We start from the raw sequence: 14598 nt of genomic DNA, 5'->3' as shown, positions 1-14598 counted from the left end.
ACTGCTATTATTATTTTGCACAAATTATCTGGTAGGTCAACTAAAAAGAAGAAAAATAAAAATTTTATTTTACCTTCATTCATTCTTTCTCTGATACTCTTCCTTTCTTTATGTAAATCTGAGTTTCTGACCTATATTATTTCCCTTCTTTCTATGGAACTTCTTTTAACCTTGCTTGCAGGGCAAGTCTACTGACAACAAACTCCCTCCACTTTAGTGTGTGTGAGAGTCTTTATTTCACTTGCACTTTTAAAGGATAATTGTGCAGGACACAGAATTCTAGATTCACAGGTTTTTTATCTCAATGCTTTAAACATTTCATACCATTCTCTTCTTGCTTGCATAGTTTCTGAGGAAAAGTTGGATATAATTCTTATGTTTCCTTCTGTATAGGTAAGGCGTTTTTTTACCTCTGGCTTCTTTCAAGATGTTTTTTCTTTATCTTTGATTTTCTGCAGTTTGAATATGCCTAGGTATAGGTTTTGACCCTTGTCCTGCTGGTGTCTCTAAGTTTCCTGGATATGTGGTTGGGTATTTTACATTAACTTGGGGGAAATTCTCAGTCATTATTGCTTCAAAGATTTCTTCTGTTCCTTTCTCTCCTCTCCTTCTGGTATTCCAATAACATGTATGCTACACCTTCTGTAGTTGTCACAATTCTTAGATATTCTGTTCTTTTTTTTTCAGTCCTGTTTCTCTATTTGCTTTCAGTTTTGGAAATTTCTATTGTTATATGCTCAAGCTTAGAGATTCTTTCCTCAGTCATGTCTAGCCTACTAATGAGCTTACAAAAGGCATTCTTCATTTCTGTTACAGTGTTTTTGATCTCTGGCATTTCTTTTCAATGCTTTCTTAGAATTTCCATCTCTCTGCTTACATTGCCCATCTGTTCTTGTGTGGTGTCTACTTTGTCCATTAGAGCCTCTGGCATATTAATCGTAGCTGTTTTAAATTCCCAGTCCGATAACTCCAACATCCCTGTCACATCTGAGTCTGGTTCTGATGCTGGCTCTGTCTTTGTAAACTGGTGTGTGTGTGCATGCATGCGCACACTTGCTTTTTGCCTTTTAGTATATCTTGTAATTTTTTTCGTGATATCCATGTAACCGCAGTAAATAGGCCTTTAGTAAGGTCATGGTAAGGCACGAAGGAGGAGGAGGAGAAGCCTTCTATATTCCTATAATTAGGTGTCAGTCTTTTATTTAGCCTGTGCCTCTGGACTCTGAACTTCTCAAATGCTTCTCAGTTTTTTCCCTCTCCTTAGGTGGACAGGATAGCTAGGCTGGAGCTGGGTATTTCCCTTCTCCCATGTGGAAGTTTAGAGCAGGCTAGAGTTGCGTATTTCCCTTTCCCTAGGTTGGTTAGGCTCTGAAGAAAACCCAATAGTTTAGGCTCTGGTAAACAGTTTCTTTTGAAGGTAAGTCTTGTTAACAGAAGAACAGAATGCTCTGGTGTATTTCAAAATCACTACTTTTCCCCTCTTCTACTGGACACATAAAAGGCTTCTTATTTTTTAATATTTATTTATTTATTTATTTGGCTGCACCAGGTCTTAGTTGGGGCATGCGGGCTCTTAGTTGCAGCATGCATGTGGGATCTAGTTCCCTGCCCAGGGATAGAACCCAGACCCCCTGCATTGGGAGCACAGAGTCTTAACCACTGGACCACCAGGGAAGTCCCTATGAAAGGTTTTTTCTCCAATACTCACTGAGAAAACCTGGTCCATCTTCTGGAGGTAAAACTCACATAACCCTCATGATTGCCACTCCAGCCCACCGCATGCCCCAAATTTTTGACTCTCACACTGAGCTTCTAGCAATTCATCAATCAGATGTTCTAACCCCACCACTGGTTCCTGTAATTTCTGCTCTGGGTTTCTCTCCAGTAAATTGTGATTCTTTATCTGTCTCTTCAAGTTGGGGGGCAGCAGTTTGTCGTGTGACTTCACTTCTCTGAAGAATCTAAAAGGAGTTGTTGATTTTTCAGTTTGTTCAGCTTTTTACTTGTTAGGGCAGAGTAGCGACTTCAAAGCTCCTTCTGTGCTGGATTGGAGACTGCAAGTCCTCACTCTTTTCTCTAGTTTACCATTTCCTCATTTCTAATATATATCCTGAGGCAGTTTGTGGCCTGCTACCTCCTTTATAGCAGATATGCCTTATATGCCTTTGCACACAACAGAAATTTCCCATTTCTTCCACCACAATGTCTGCATTGATGCCGGTCCAGATTTGCTGGCATGCTGGAAAGTTGGTACCAATCCCTGATGAGAATTTAGTCTCTTACGTACAGTGAAGAACTATAAGAATTGTCATCCTCTTATATGCCCTCTTCATGTTAGCAGAATATATTTGATCTCAGCTGTAGATGACAGAAAGCCCAATTCAAATGATCTTGTGCCAAAAGGGAATTTATTGGCTCTTGTGAATAGAAAGCTCACGGGAGTAGAGCTCACTTCAGTTATAGCTTGATGTTACAAGGACACTCTTCTGACCCAGCCCAGCTCTCTTCTGTGCACTAGCTTTCTTCTTACACAGCTCTTCTTTTATGTTTCTATGATAAACAACTCAAATCTAGATTTTCTCTTCTCAACTACATGTCCAGGGGGAAAGAATGAGAAACCCTCTTCCAGGATTTCCAGAACCAATTTCATTGGTTCTGAATAGTTCTAAATAGGCTGTGGGCACACATCTGATCCAATCACTGTTGCCCAAGAAATGCAAGATGCTGGTTAGCTATGGTCTAGGCTACATAATCTACTCATAAACAGGGAATGAAGTCAACTATGCTGGAAACTTGGAAAGAGCTGGGGATGGTGGGTAGCTCAAAGGAGAATCGGGATTCAGTTAGTGAAAGGCAGATGAATAGATACTGGGTGGCCAAATCAACATATGTTGTCTACTCTGGAAAACTAGAGCTAATTTGTGGTTATTCACATCAGCAGGTCCTGGACGAACAACTCAAAATTAAATTTTACTACTTTGTGATCATTTAATTTTTTTCTCTTTTTCTCCAGATTATATTTACATGATTATAGTATCAGAATTTTGGTATTTATTCAGTACTTCATTAATTTTGGATTATAATTTCCCACCTCTAACAAAAATGTTCTACTCATGATATCATAATTAAGTTACTTTGGAGGAGATTTTGATACCATGAACTGAAGATTACAACTACAGGTGAAAAATAAATAACAGGAACCACAAAGGGAGAATAAAGGCACTGGTTTCATGAAAATGCCCCCCAACTCCATGTAATGACTCCATGTAAATATGATTTGTGATTTACTGGTACTGTTGCTTTTAAAAACACATACACACTTATCTTCAATTTCCCCCTAGGGTACACATTTGGTGCTATAATAGTTAATGATAATTCATAAATGTTGAATTGCTATGATTTCATTTGCACTTTTATTATTTTGAATGCAAAATAAGAAATATGAAGTTGCTCTATATGTATACTATTGTTTGTATAAGACAAATTACAGGATTGATAAAATCAGTAAATTTGACAGGACATGTAGTCTACAAGAAATAACAACTGTATAATAGGTGGTATGCACAGGCAAAGACTAAATATAGTTTCCAGTAACCAATTAGAATTATGATAAAAGAGTGAGGAACAACCATCTAAATTAATAGGCTTCTTATATTCAGTATCATTGACATGGCTGTAAGTTGCAGAAATGATGGAGTACAATAGAAACCACATCTGAAAAAGAAAGCCCTGAGCAGGGGTCATTAATGTTAAATAAATACTCAACACTCAGTTTCCACAATACTGAAATGCTGGCAGGCTGAATCCCAAAGGCCTCACAGACCTAACTCTCACGGAAGTGTAGTTTTGAATTAACAAAATATTCGGAGCTCAGTAAAAGTACTTTAGCTCGCAGGCCCCAGGGCCATAGGAGGAAAGGACGGAGATGTGCTGAGATGTCAAGTATTGTTTCTGTTTCTTCCCATCCCACTGAAAAAAAAGGAAAAAATCACACTGCATCCTCTATAAATCAATAAACTATGTGCATCTTACAAATATTTACTGGGCTCCTCATACATGGCTGGTGCAATTTCCAAATGTGGTAAAGTTTGGGTTCGTGATACACTGTAATCTCCACTAAGATCTCAGAATGATTTTGTGGGTAAGTCTCACTGATGAGACAGCAGGTTGACCAAACAGGAAAAAGGAAAAGGAGAAAGGTAGCATTAGCTCTTCAGAGAAGTCTTCTCCCAGAAACCAGAATCCCAGTATGTTGTAGTAAAGTGAGAAGAGTGTGCCATTTGGAGTTATGGAGACCTGAATGTGAGTCTTAACACCCAGCAATTGCAGACTGTAGACTCTGGTCAATTTGCTAAACTTCTCTGAGCCTGACTATGATCATCCATAAAGGGGTAATCATTCCAACTTCAAAGGTTTAAGAGTGAAGACTCAATCTAAAAACTTTGGAGAGATTTTTTCATGAACCTAAAATTAGGTGGAAAAAATATAACTGCATGTGTATTATTTTGTGTGGATAACCATATCATTACTCTTACTGGTATACCACAAACAGTGCAATCAACTAGCATATTAAATATTGTATATCTTTAGATTTTAAGGTGTATTTTATGGATGTATGTGGTAATTTACCATCTATCCCTCTATTTCCAGAAGAGAAAAAAAAGACCATAATTTTATTCTTACTATGCTTTCAAAAAATTCCTCATATCTCCGAGTTTCTGAGTATTAGTTAAGGATTTGGAGCATAGAATTTCCAGGAAATATCTTACTTTAACCCAGCACCCAAGAGATTATTTTCACTATGTCTAAAATATCTTATCCAGTAAGAATGAGAGGGAAAAGAAACTTTTCCATTTAATTGCTTCTTTGATTTATATCAGCTGCCTTAGCTTTGTTGCCGATGCCAAGCATAGTTAGAAGATTTGGAAGGTGAGAGATAAGAGAAGAGTAGCTTCTATACAGCTTACAAATGCAAAGGAAAGCAAAGCATCTTTATTGATATTCTTTTAAAAGAGTTCACTAAGGTGCAGCTCACAGTTGTCGAATGGAATGGAAAACAGAAATCCCTCTGAAAATAAGAGATAGAATTCAAGGTCAGTCTCCCACAAGCTGGTATTCCCTCTACCCTCACCTTTTTGGAAATGGTAAATCATTTATCTGGGTTTGTTCACTGCATGCTGATGGTATCACACCTTATCGCTGTCTAAAAGCACACTTCACGAGCATATTTTTAAAACACCAATTTATCTTCTCTTGTGCCCTAAGCTAATTTGAACCCCAAAAGTCTCACTGGAAAAAAATTTGTAAGTTGCAATGTTTTTGATAAAAGTTAAAACTTTCTTAGATCTTGTCATTCAAAGTTAATGAATAGTAGATACATTTATAGTAGATACGTTTTCTCTTAGATGAGCCCACTATGCCTACTCCAATAACAATATTCACAGCATTCAAGACAGGAGGCAAATTATTATGTTATTCCTATGTGGATGACAACATGTTTCTGGTCATCTTTTCCCCATTTCTTTTATGCTGAATCTCTCGAAAGAAAAAACACTGGTGATGAGTTGCTGAGACTCTCATATTACCATAGCACAGGGTACTTAAGCCAGAAACTTTAGCTCCACCCGAATTTCTGATTCCGTAGGTCTGGGGTGGGGGCCAAGAATTTACTTTTCTAACAATTTCCCAGATGATGTTAATGTTCCTGGTCTAGGGATCCTACTACGGCAATCATTGGCTTAAGCCACAGAAAAATAAATTCATTAGTCATCAGCATCAGGATTGTAAAGTACTACTTCACTGCAGGTTAAGGGATTTCTAAAAACACTTGAATGGGATTTCCCTGGTGGCGCAATGGTTAAGAATCCGCCTGCCAATGCAGGGGACACGGGTTCCCGCCCTGGTCCGGGAAGATCCCACATGCCGTGGAGCAACTAAGCCCGTGCGCCACAACTACTGAGCCTGCGCTGCAGAGCTCATATGCCTAGAGCCTGTGCTCTGCAACAAGAGAAGCCAGCACAATGAGAAGCCCTGCGCACTGCAACAAAGAGTAGCCCCAGCTCGCCACAACCAGAGAAAGCCTGCGCGCAGCAAGGAAGACCCAATGCAGCCAAAAGTTTAAAAAATAAAAATACTTGAACTATAAAAATACTCAATAAAGCAGAGCAAAACCCATATAATATCTATGGCAAAATCAGTTCAGTGGACATGATATTTTAAGACTATTAAAATACAAATTCAAGATTCTATTTTCTGCCAACAGGTACTTTAAGATACAAACTGTGTTCAATTATGGAAAAATAAATTATGTCTCCCTGCACACCTAAGTTTTGCGGCCTAAGACACTGTTAAAAGGTAAACTGAGGCACATTAACATTTTTCAAGAGCTTATTTGAGCACACATGGATTCAAATTGGGCAGCACCAAACCACAGGTGGTTAAGAGCGTTCTACTGACAGGAGACAGGGAGGAGTTTACTTTTTGTTTTTGGTTTTTTTTTTGGATCATAAAATGTGGAAGCAAAGCAAGGAAATTATTTGATTGGCTATAGCTTAAACAGTTCCCTTATTTGGGAAAGCCCCTTTGGATATCTATGATTGGTTGTTCTTAAGTTTCATTTTGTCAGATTTGAATGTATTGATTCCGGCTTAAGTCTTGGTTTGCTTATGTAGGTTACTGAGTCATTATAGTCACCCCAGTCAAGTGGTCTACACTTTTAATTAGTTTAACAACCTTATAACTATTTCATTCATTTTTAGGGTGCAAGAATTTACTGGGGCTTTCCTACTAATGGCTAAGGTGGTATTTTTTTAATCTCTGTGCCAAATTTAAGTAGTGTGTAAATTTTATATTTGCTTTGTCAAATCTTGATATATAAACTTTATATTTTCTATAACTTGATTATTCATATTGTTAGACATCTATGTGTGTTCTTGTGACAGTAGAGACAGGAGTACATTTTTCTCCAAAGAATAGATACGAGACAAAATGTTTTTATCTTTTGGTCCTGACTTGAAATTAGAACAATAAAAACAACAACAACAACAAGAAAAGAGCTCATGTTTCTGGAACACAGAAGATCTCTATATCATTATTATTATGCATGAGCCAGTGGTAGGGAAAGTAACAGTACTCCTCTAAAACAAGATGTCCTAAAAAAACAACCAAGAAAAGAGAATGATTCCTAAGGTTGTTTAAAAGCAAGACAAAAGGAAGTGATTAATTTATCTTCCACAGTTACAATTTAGTGTTTTGCATCTTTGCGGCTTGCCTCATCCTAAAAGCTAGTATTATTCAAAAATGCCCTAAGAACCTAAGGACACAGAGCGGGTTAAGGACTATAGTGCTAGAGTTGAATTGCATGATTTATTTAAACACAACAAAACAAGGATACAGCAGCTATCCCTCAACTTCAGCCAGTATTACTTATGAAAACTAAAGATCCTTAAACTCTGCTCCCAATGATTAACTTGGGGGGGTGTTGCAGGAATCTATGTTTATAAATGATTATGACAAGGACCAATGTGGAAACCTCTAAAAGAGATGGTAATCCTTGGAAAGCTCTTTCCTCTTCTCTGTCTTGCGTTTTCCTCTACTGCAATCACTTTCCCATCCAGAATTGCCCATAAGGACTCCCCGCTGATCACTAGACTTATACTTAGCTATATCATTAAAAATAAATGTTATACTGTATATATGCTCCCAGTCTTATAGACATTCTGCCAATGGAAATGGCTACATATCAACTTTGTATTGGAGATTCCCTTTAAAAATAAGGCATTTAAAGACTTAAGCAGTTCAACATGTCCCTTTCTCTGAAAACCTCGGCATAATGCTAAGGTTTGCCCAAGACTTTTCCAAATTTAACACTAAAAATCTTGCAGCACAGGAACCCCTTAGTTTTGGGCAAACTAGAACAGTTGGTAACCCCACCAATCACTCTGTGCTCGAATGCTTATATTTCCCAGATGCCTATATGGAAAGTGAAGCAATAAAAACAAACCAAAACCCTTCAGAGTTGTTTCTTCTGTTTCAATCGCACTCTTGCTCCTATTCTGCTAATACACTTCACATATTTTTCAGAACAAGAAACAAAACATTAAACAGCCAAATCCAAGAATGACTTGAGGGCAAATACAGCATTGTATTCAACTTTCCATCTCCAATGTCTACCCTAGTGTCTGACACTGTGAGTGGTATTCAGTGAAGTTTGGGGGACGAAAGAGGTTGGAGGACTTTAAAATATTGTTTTCCATATGCAAGAAAGAAGTCATTTCCTTCTGTGAATATGCTCAGAGCTAGTTCTCCTCACTCCCAACTACCAACAAATGGACCCTGCCAATCTTATGTTTCAGATACATTATGTTCCACTGGCAATCTAGCCTTGCTCCTCTAAATGATCTTCATAAAATAGTAGCTCTCAAATCTCTCTGTCAGAAAAACTGTTGAAGTGCCAGAGAAGAAATCTGTCACCTGTTGTGAAGTCTGCTTTAGGAGAATCAATAAGTGCATGTATGTACACAGTCAAAGATCAGGGCATTCATCCTAGGCTTTTGGATGTCTATCAGTAAGGACACCAGGACAGTCAGATTAAGTTTAGATACATTTCTCCTGATTCCTAGTAACAGCTGGCAGGCATTTGACAGCCATTCTCACGGTGAAAAAGTTTCCTCCTATGAAGGAGAAAACGATAGAAACGAATACCAAGCTAGGACGCTGAAGCAAACACTCTAAGGCTTTCCAGAGACTTTTCAATGAAGAGGCTTAAGAAGAAATTCTGACTCTTATTTTAAACACATATCACAGAAGCAACAATTAAAAAGTCAGAAATCAGTAAATCCAGTGTTACCACCCCATATCAACTGAAATTATGAAGACTTCCAGCTGTCCAGGAGTGTGTGTGTTTGTGTGTGTGTGTGTGTGTGTGTGTACACGTATCTGGACAGGTGTGCTTAGATCTGGGAAGAAAATACAGTAGGACTTTGAAGAAGATACAGATCCCATTCCTATACAAAGAACAAGTGATTTGGTAGCTGGCAGGTTACACTAGTGTAGCTGATTTGAAAACTCCATATGTAAATGACTCTTCTCCACAAACCCTAACACTCACTCTTGTACTAACCACACAAAATCCTTTACACATTTCAGTCACCCATTAATAATGATGAAAGCCCTTGGAAAACATCCTTTGAGCCATAACCTTTCAACACGGTCTTTCAATATTCTGTTGCTCCGGGTTCCACCACTCATATTTTCCTATCACCTCTGCCTGAAACAGCAAGTTCAAGGCCTTTCCTCTCCTTCCCATGTATGCTCCATCACTTTGAAGGCTTTCCTTCAACATCCTAGCTCCTCTTGCTTTGGCAAACAGACTCATGAAGGACAGAAGCACGTGGCTTTTACAAAGTCTCTTTACTTAGGTGGTGTAGGATGATGCAACCCAATCAAATTCTTCCAAAGAATTCAATAGGCACTGAGAATATTTCTGTTATTTCTCCCATTTCACACCCCATCTCTCTGTGCTGACAGCTGGCTTTAACAGTATGTTCCATTCCGATGTCACCCCAGGTATACGACAGGTCAGATCTTTAACAAGAGTGATTCAATCTGGATGAAGAGGAAACATATTGGTAATAAAGTTCTGGGTGTATTTACTTGATAACAGCCTAAGATGATGGACCCATTTATTTTTAAAGACAAACAATTATTTTAATAGTGCCTCCACCATTGAGCTTTGTGTTTGCTTTCTTTTTTTTTGCTTTGGGGAAGGGGGGGTGTTTTCATTTTGTTTTGATTTTGGCCTTAGCACTCAATAATAAGTGCTAATTATAAGTGTTTTGTGATTTCCTTGAAGGAGATGAGCATTACCACTAGAATTCCTCCGCAGATTATTTTTAAAGTTTCCCTTGCAAAGTATGTCGTTTGGCTGTCTTGAGAACTCCCAAGATGAATAGCAGTTTTTGGTTAAAAAAATAAATAAATAATAAAGTTGATATACACTCTGCAAATGACATTGCACGTGCACATATTAGATATTTAGGGGTAAGTCAGTGATTATTGTTAGAACTTTAAAATCATCACAGAATAAGAAACGATCTTAGTTGCAACACGTCTTGTATAGATTACAGGCTTGTGAGAGCCAGGAATTTTTATAGATTTAGGTATGAAACCTTTTATGGTTTCATGCAGACTGGCTGAAGAAAACAGAAAATGTCTGGTCATGCACAGAAGTGACTGCCATGGACGAAAGGAGGTGCAGAAGTTGGAAATCTGCATGTCTACCCCTTAGCAGTCACACTCCACTCCTGCTCAAATTCAAGTTTATCTGCTCCTGGGTTAAGGTGGTAAGTGACAAAGACTCTCTCCTTGACCAAACTCCAGTCAGGTTTCGTTCAGCTCTTTTATCTAGGTCCTGGCCTCAGGCATGTCCTTAAGAGCCCATTTTAGCAAGATTCCTGTCAAGTCATATTAGCCAGAATCCTCCATTCTTTTTTTTTTTTTTTTTACTAATCAAAACTTTTATTTTTTAAAAACTATTTGCTAGATGGGTATTGCCCTTTATTAAACAACTAATAAAATATGTGATATACAATTCTACATTTAAAACATGGGAAGACAATATCTTGATGTATAAGAAGACAAATTTCAGGAGACAAATATGTCCAACATAACTAAAAGGATCTGGACTTTACTTAACACCTGCTGAATTAGAAAAGGAATTAGCGTTTAAGGAATGTTTTCGCTGATGGAAAAATAAATCTTAAAAAGAAAAAAAAAAAATCCAGTATGTAAAAACATATTGATTTACTAGCCCAAAATAACTCCTAGTTTCATTTCTTGTATACCCTGAATGAGGTCCATATTAAATGGAAATAAAATGTTAAAACATCCATCAATATGCAAAAAAAGGAATTCAATGCTCAAGTACTATATATAATGCCATATCTTTAAATCTACTCCCAGAATAATAAAAAAAATAATTTATCAACTTCTACTTAAGGTTATTAACAGTAAAAAGTAGTGTCACTGGATATATGTCATTTATTTCTCCTATTGCTTTCGTCACTCTAGTATAATATAAAACTTCCAATCCAGTATGTTATATCCCTGTATTCAAGCTAATAAGTACCTTAAAAAAAATAGTTCTAGATATCAAGTTGGTTTAAGGCTCAGTAAACAGTAACCAAATAAACGTCGTACAACAGATTTTCCCTCATAAAGAGAATAAGATAGCCAAAGGTTTTTTTCTTTTGTAATAAGCTTGCTTCATATTACTCTGTCCAATTTTTTTCTAGTAAAAAAAGGCCCAACAAAATATAAGGATGGTGAATGGACTCCAGTCATTATTATAGGTTTGTTTGTTTTTGTTTAAGCCAAAAACGTTTGAAAATAGTTTCATTCTGGCAGCAGATTAGGTAAATTCTCAAAATTTTACATTATTTTCAAAAAATTTTAACTGGTGAGCTTTCACATTGTAAGTCACATACTTTTCACCCATGTGCTCCCGCAAACGTACCTCTCTTTCCAATTCATCCTCCTCTTCCAAAATATCATATACCTGCTCTAAAAGCTGAATCCCCAGGCCCCGAATTACATCAGCTCTCAAGACTTCAACTATTCTTCTGATTTTTTCAGAACCTGGCACGATAGCTGAAGGTAGCTCTTTAAAACGGAGTTCCTCCGCCTCCTCTGCAACTTTCCCATGAAGTATCAGTGTGTCCCGATACTTCCGAAGAAGTTTAAATTCTGACACTGGCTCTGGTACCAGGAGATCTTCATAGCTCTCTTTAGAGTCCAAATTCAGGGTCTGTGTCATCAATTGTACCAAGTCACGCATTTCATTTGTATGACCTTTCCCTTCCTTGGAATCCCCCATTTGATTTATCAGTTGAACTTGTAGAAGAACTTACTCATCCTCAGAGAGACAATGGGTGAGTTTCCTTTCCTGAGCAACGCTGTAGTCAGAAGACAACCATTGAGCAGGGGTAGGGTGGCCTTCCTCTTGTGGTTTCTCTGACCCCGCTGGACTCAGAGAAACTCTCCTCACTGAAGGGCCTGAGGGGAAGATCTCTTCCTGTGACTGCTTTAGTCGCCTCCTCTCTCTTGCTGATAATGGGCGGTCCTTTGATGATGATATCTCACTGTTCCTCGACCTGCTCACAGACCCAGTGATCACTCTACTTTGGTTTTCAGCATCTTTTTGTGTTGATGTGACATCCACTTTTCCAACAGTAGAAAGAGAAGGCAAAAGACGAGGAGGAGTCTCTTGGAACTGTCTCTCTTCCTCACTATGCTCAGTATGTTCTCTTTTCTTCTGCCGCCGCTGTTGAGACAGGAAAGGTTCAGACCCAGAGCTGTGTGGCTGTAAAGTTGGGTGGATTCTGTCCTGTTTTTCTATAACACATTCACCAGCAACTTGATCCTGGTCCTTTGATAAATTTTGGTCTTTGTTTAGGGGCTGCAGAGGCTTCACTGGGTCATTCCTTTCTCCAGTGACATAGTCAATGGACCATGTGGAAATTCGGTTTCCAGGTTGAGCACTGGATTTAGTGTTATCCTGCAGCCTCTCTTTCACTTGAGAAATAATACATTTACCTTCTAGCTCATTAGAGGCATCTAAGTGTCTTCGTTGATTCTCTTGAACTAAGCTGTTGTTCACTGAGTTCCTCCTTTCTGCAGGTAAGATGTCAATATTCACCCTACTGATCGTGGCTAGCGATTCTGCAGTATTGCTTATGTCTGGTTTGTAGGTGTGGCCTTTCAGACGTGGGGGTGTCTTCAAGGGGCCAATGAGTATGGGTTTCTCCTGGGACAAATATTTGTCTTCACCCATTACATATGTCTTGGAGCCCTCAGAAGAGTCTGGTTGAGGGGGAACGGCTTCATGACTTAATTCAGCCTTTCCAGAAACCACTGTAGCCACAGGCTTGGATTTAGAGTCGTCATTTTTAATATTATTTTTGGAGTTTTTTGCCTTCGTGGCCTCCAAAAACAAGGATATTTGGCGCTTTATGTAAGGCTGCCTTAGGATGCTCCTCACAGAAGGTCTTTCTTCAGGCCTTTTGCTCAGCATGGTTCTTATTATTTCTGCCAGCTCTGGGCTGTAATCTTTCGGCATTGGTGGCAGCTTTCCTTCAATAATCCGATAAACTAAAGAATTCATGTCTTTTGCATTGAAAGCATGCTTCAGGATGGCCATTTCATAAACACAGCATCCCAGAGCCCAAACATCAGACTTATAGTTGTAGGGTTTGTTTGAGAACAATTCAGGGCTCATGTAATAGGGTGTGCCAATGAGGGTGCTAGCCATGTCACAGTGGTTCTCAAGGACTCGGGCAATTCCTAGGTCACCCACTTTGATGATGTTTTTTCTTGTTAGGAAGACATTTTGAGTTTTTAGATCTCGGTGAAGGATGTGTTTTTCATGTAAATACTGCAGAGCCATAGCGATCTGAACAAACCATTCCACCACCTGACTCTCAGACAGAAGCCTCCCCTTCTGCTCTTTGAGCTTTCAGTACAGATCACCTCCTTCGCAGAAGCCCATGACGATGTACAGCAGACCATCCCCTCCCTCCCACGACTCCTTGTAGGTGACAATATTGGGATGCTTCAACTGAGACAAGAGCTGAGCTTCCTGTTCAGCAGCTTGCCGCTCTCGGCTGGAGGCATTTCGGAGGTTCAGCTTTTTGATGACATACTGCCTGCCGTCCCGTCGGTGCCTCACGAGCGTCACCTCCCCGTAGCTGCCCCTGCCCACGACACGCAGGTAGCAGTAGGCGGTCAGGGGCATGATCCCGGAGCGGGCCCACAGTCGGGATGCGGCGGCAGCGGCGGGGGGCGCGGCGAGCGGCGGCGGGAGACCCCGCTCATTCCAGAGAGGAAGTGGTGCCGGCGGCGGCTGAGGCGGCCCTGCCAGGGCGCCAGCGCAGAGGCCTCCATTCTTGATATCCGATCACTTTCCTCATCCCTACTGTCCCCCCAGGTGATGTCTGATCACCCTGGCTTGCCTTTAGTAAGAATCCTATTAGGGGGCTTCCCTGGTGGCGCAGTGGTTGAGAGTCCGCCTGCTGATTCAGGGGACACAGGTTCGTGCCCCGGTCCGGGAAGATCCCACATGCCGCGGAGCGGCTGGGCCCATGAGCCTTGGCCGCTGAGCCTGGCGTCCGGAGCCTGTGCTCCGCAACGGGAGAGGCCACAACAGTGAGAGGCCCGCGTACCGCAAAAAAAAAACAAAAAAACAAACAACAAAAAAAAGAATCCTATTAGGTAGGTTTGGCCAGAATTCCTCCTTACCCCTGTTTCCTTAGTCATTTTCCACCCTGCTTCTTGGCTATAAATTCCCATTTTTCCTTGTTATATTCAGAATGCAGCCCAGTTTCTCCCCCTACTGCAAACCCCACTGCAGTGAGTTCAATCTCTCCCTGCTCCTAGAAAACCCCACCGCAGTAGTCCCTACACCTTTCATGATAGTCCTAAATAAAATCTGCCTTAGTGTTCTTTAACAAGCACCATGAATAATTACTTCTTTACATACGACACTCGAAAGATATTTTAGGAAGCATTGATTATTTTGTTAACTGAATGCTACATCCAACT

The 14598-nt window shown here is 39.7% G+C and overlaps 1 pseudogene; it reads right to left on the bottom strand.

Moving 5' to 3' along the window:
- Positions 1-10563: 10563 nt before the first annotated feature.
- On the bottom strand, positions 10564-13891 carry LOC115844267 (serine/threonine-protein kinase Nek4 pseudogene; annotated as a pseudogene).
- Positions 13892-14598: the final 707 nt, after the last annotated feature.

This window comes from Globicephala melas, chromosome 3 (genome assembly GCF_963455315.2).
Source record: "Globicephala melas chromosome 3, mGloMel1.2, whole genome shotgun sequence".
NCBI classification, from domain to species: Eukaryota; Metazoa; Chordata; class Mammalia; order Artiodactyla; family Delphinidae; genus Globicephala; species Globicephala melas.
This window is presented reverse-complemented; position numbering and strand designations above follow the sequence as displayed.